The sequence below is a fragment of the Rhinoraja longicauda genome, unplaced genomic scaffold, assembly GCF_053455715.1.
Source record: "Rhinoraja longicauda isolate Sanriku21f unplaced genomic scaffold, sRhiLon1.1 Scf002409, whole genome shotgun sequence".
Taxonomy (NCBI): Eukaryota; Metazoa; Chordata; class Chondrichthyes; order Rajiformes; family Arhynchobatidae; genus Rhinoraja; species Rhinoraja longicauda.
In genome coordinates this window covers 7,322-11,893 of record NW_027603622.1, presented here as the reverse complement: position 1 = coordinate 11,893, position 4,572 = coordinate 7,322, and the positions used below count along the sequence as shown (strand labels likewise).

The 4,572-nt window shown below is 49.0% G+C and overlaps 1 pseudogene; it reads left to right on the top strand.

Annotated features, from left to right (window-relative positions):
• The first annotated feature begins 3,870 nt into the window (after positions 1-3,870).
• Positions 3,871-4,335, top strand: LOC144591855 (histone H4-like; annotated as a pseudogene).
• Positions 4,336-4,572: the final 237 nt, after the last annotated feature.

Genomic DNA, 4,572 nt, shown 5'->3' with positions numbered 1-4,572 from the left:
ACCTGAAACATCGTCTGTCCTTTTCCTCGACAGATGTTGCCTGACTCGCTGAATTCCTCCGGCACTTCGAGTTTTGCACAGAAACAGGCCCTTCATGATATATCATCCATGCCAACCACATTGCCCAACCGAGATAGTCCCATTTATAGCCTGATCCATATCGCTCCATACCTTTCCAATCCAGTGCCTGTCCAAATACCTTCATTTAAATTCCATTAGTTGTTGATATAACAATACTCATCTATATCATGTTTTCACGTCATTTATTCAACTTCAAATGAAAGAGTAATCTTTTTCTCATCTTATAATTTACATCTAATCCGCTAACATGGATTCTGTTTGTCAACATAATCAATTCATCTTTGTCTGAAGTTAATTTGTCAGCTCACAGAATCTGAAATGCTGGACACGTATTCATGCAAACACCCGTGTTCCCAATCGTAATATAATTCAGCAAACAATTAGTAACTTGTAGCGAGTCCAAATCATGGAATGCCTGAGCTGCGTTTTTAAGGCCGAAAGGCATGCGCAACCACTGAAATAACCCGAACGGAGTAATGGTAGCCGTCTTTGGAATGTCTGGCGGGTGGACTGGGATCTGATGATATCCCCGCACCAAACCGATCTTAGAAAAAATTGTAGCCCCCTCCAGGCTGGCTGAGAAGTCCTGTATGTGCGGAATCGGGTAGCGGTCCGGCCGTGTTGCCGCGTTGAGTCGTCGGAAATCCCCACATGGTCTCCACCCCCCAGATGCTTTGGAAACCATATGCAAGGGGGAGGCCCACGGACTACTCGAAGGCCGAACAATTCCCAGCCTCTCCAAGTTCAGGAACTCCTCTCGAGCCATGGCCAGCTTGTCGGGTGGGAGGCGCCGTGCCCGGGCAAAAACCGGCGGCCCCTCGGTCGGGATGAAATGAACGACCCCATGCTTCTCGGAAGGTGCATCGAACCGCTGAACGAGGAGCTGCGGGAAGTCTGCTAGGACCGCATCGAACTGACCGGGGGCCGTGGTAATGGCCTGGATCGCTGGGCTGGGTGGGGCGGTGCTTGGAGGAGCCGCAGGCCCCGTACCTCGGGGCCGTACGCTAGCCGAGGGTTGCAGGCCCCTCCCGCGGACGTCTGCGACCAACGAAAACGCCCATAGGAAATCCGCACCCAAAATGGCCTGACCCACATCCGCAACGATGAAATCCCAACAGTAGGTCCTGGACTCGAAGGACAGGGACATAGCCCTTTTACCGTAAGTGCGGATGGGGCTACCGTTCACCGCAATGAGGGGCAGGCCCTTCCCCCCCGCTCGAACTTCGCAGTCATAGGGGGGCACAATACTCACAACCGCTCCCGTATCCACCAGAAAGACGATCCCGGTACCTTGGTCCGTAGCGTAGAGGCGGCAGTTACGGCCAATCGAGACTGCCTCTACATTCGATCGGCCCAGGCATTTCCCGGAAACGAACACGGGGCTCTGCAGCTTCGGGCCTCACTGCCCCACCGTTGATGGAAGAAACACCAGCCGCGCCTATTCGGCCCTGTTGCTTGAGCCCGCTGCCAATAAACAGGCGCCACAGCCACTTCTTGGCGGGCAGACTGCGAAATAGCGGCCGTTGCGTCGCTCTCTCAGCCGCTCCGCCGACTGCCGCTGGGCCTCGAGACCCGATTAACCAAGTCGTCTCGGGTGTGTCGCTCCCTGACGAGCGCGTCGGCTTTCTCGGCGAACGCTACCGGATCTTCAAACGAGACGTCCGCCAACACTAACCTGACGTCCCTGGGTAGTTTCTCCCAAAAAGCCGCTTCGAAAACCATGCACGGCTGATGGTCGCCCATCAATGTCAGCATCTCGGTCATCAACTCCGACGGTAGCCGCTGCCCCAGCTCTGGTAAATGGAGGAGCTTCATAGCCTGCTGGGTCTGGCTCCAGCCGAAAGTCCTCAGTAGGAGCCTCTTGAGCCCCACATACTGCTCTGTTTGGGGTGGACTGGTCAGGTACTGACCGACCCGCGCGGCCACCTCCGGCTGTAGACAGCTCACCAGGTGGTGAAACTTCTCCAGGTCTTCCTCCACCCTCTTAAGATGGAACTGGGATTCCGCCTGCACAAACCACAGGTGCGGCTGATGGGCCCAGAACGGCGGTAGGTGAACCTCGCCCGCGCTCGCTCCCACCTGCGACATGTTGCTGTGCTCTTCAAATCTCACGTCGAGGTCACCAATGTGGCGAGTCCAAATCGAGCGATGTTATCAAAAGACTTTATTCTTGGTAAAAACCGTGACAAAAGGCAACGCACTTAGTTTGGACACACACTACTTAACTTACTAATCTAATCTCTCGAGTTTGGCGCCAGACACTCGAATACCTCGCGCTCCTGCACCACGTGACCCGTTAGCCAATCCGAGGGTTTGAGACCCCCTGGCCAATCCGTATGTCCCTACAAACTAACAATTAGGATTAAATTTGAAAAGTACATATAGCATTTCTAGGGAACTCCAACCTCAGCCCCTTATCGTCAGCTACTAATGTGCAATTATGAAGAAACTCATCCACATCAATCGTGTCCATCCATTCCCTGCCAAAATTATTGTATTGGGTTATAATATTGTTCTTATAGAAACATAAACAATTCTTAAGGGATTGGACAAGCAAGATGCAGGTGCTTACTCGAAGAGCCGAATGGCCCACTCCTGCACCTATTTTTCTGTTCCTAATATTAGCCATTTGCGGGCAGGTGGGACGAGTGGATATGGAGCATCTTGTTTGGCATAAGCAAGTTGGGCCGAAGGGCCGGTATCAAAGTTGTATTACTCTCTGATTTTATAACCGGTTGAAGAAGTAAAGAAGAACATAACAAATTTGGAGCAGGAATAGAGCATTCGGCCCTTCAAGCCTGCCGCACCATTCACTAATGTCATGACTGATCTCTTCTCCTCTTCTAGACCAGTTTTCCATAGCTATTCATTCCTTGCTTTCCCTCGTTAAGTTTTAGAAAAATCTACCACTTCTTTAAATACTTCGCCTACGCATCCTGCGAGGGGAGAACGTTCACGACCCTTTGTAAGAAGAAATGTCATCTGGCCATTCTCTCCACAGTTGCTACATGACCCGTTGAGTTCTTTCAGCACGAACGGAATCAAGGGATGTGGGGAAAAAAAGCAGGAACGGGGTATTAAATTTGGATGATTTATATTGATCTTATTGAATGGCGGTGCTGACTCGAAGGGCCGAATGGCCTACTCCTGCACCTATTTTCTATGTTACTAATGTGTATATAGACAAAAGACCAGGCCAGATGAGTGAGAGGAAAGATCAACTCAGAAATAAAAGTGGTAATCAACGCGTGGAGACGCAGGAGAACGTTCTCAATGAGTATTTCTGCTCAGTGTTTTTTGTTACCATGGAGAAAAACACGATGGTTAAGGAGATGGAATGGAGATGTCTTGTGGTCGAGGAGGGTTTAACGTCTAAAAGCATATACATCATTTATGCACTCCAATGCACTTGGAAATTGAAATTGCAAACACATTCTTTCCATTTGAAAGTTTGGAAGAACAGTTTAAAGTGGGGACTGGAGTGTAAATCCAATGGTCAATGCGAAGAGTTAGTTTCCTTGCAGCAGAAATGGTTCCATAATAACTAAAGTAATTTTAGGTTTAAAATTAGGAATAGAGAACTTTATCTCGTTCCCGAGTACTAATCGTTTCCCTCACATTACTCGTTTCCCTGCCATAAAATCCATCGCTTAAACAAAATATTTAATTTTCCATATAAACGACTCTGTTGTCGCAATTATTCATATAATGTCACAAATTGCAAGATAATCGACAAATATATGCAATTTTTTCCGTTGAGGAAGAGCATTGTTTCTTTAATTTTACTTGATGTCGGCAGTGATAGGTCTGCGATAAAGGAAGAGTCACGTGATATTTACTGGCTCGCGTTTCTTGTTGTTTTTCACCCAGGTCCGCACAGCCGGTATAAGAACAAGTCGAGGCACCCGTCTATTTTTCAATTGTGAACCAGCGATTGGTGCCATGACAGGGAGAGGGAAAGGTGGGAAGGGGCTGGGCAAGGGTGGTGCAAAACGACACCGTAAAGTTCTTCGTGACAACATCCAAGGCATCACCAAACCTGCCATCCGTCGTCTGGCTCGACGAGGTGGCGTCAAACGTATTTCTGGCCTCATCTACGAGGAAGTGCGCGGAGTTTTGAAGGTTTTCCTTGAGAATGTCATCCGGGATTCAGTAACCTACACGGAACATGCGAAACGCAAGACAGTGACAGCAATGGACGTGGTGTATGCACTGAAACGCCAGGGGCGCACCTTGTATGGGTTTGGGGGCTAAAAGATTAATGTGAGAAGTAATCAGAAAACCAAAGGTTCTTTTCAGAACCACTACATTATCCTAAAAGACCGATAACTTAGTTTAACTGCTCTGGACAATAGACAATAGGTGCAGGAGTACCTATTGGACCCTTCGAGCCAGCACCGCCATTCAATGTGATCATGGCTGACCATTCTCAATCAGTACCCCGTTCCTGCCTCTAACGTGTCCAACCTCTTAATAATCTTATACGTTTCG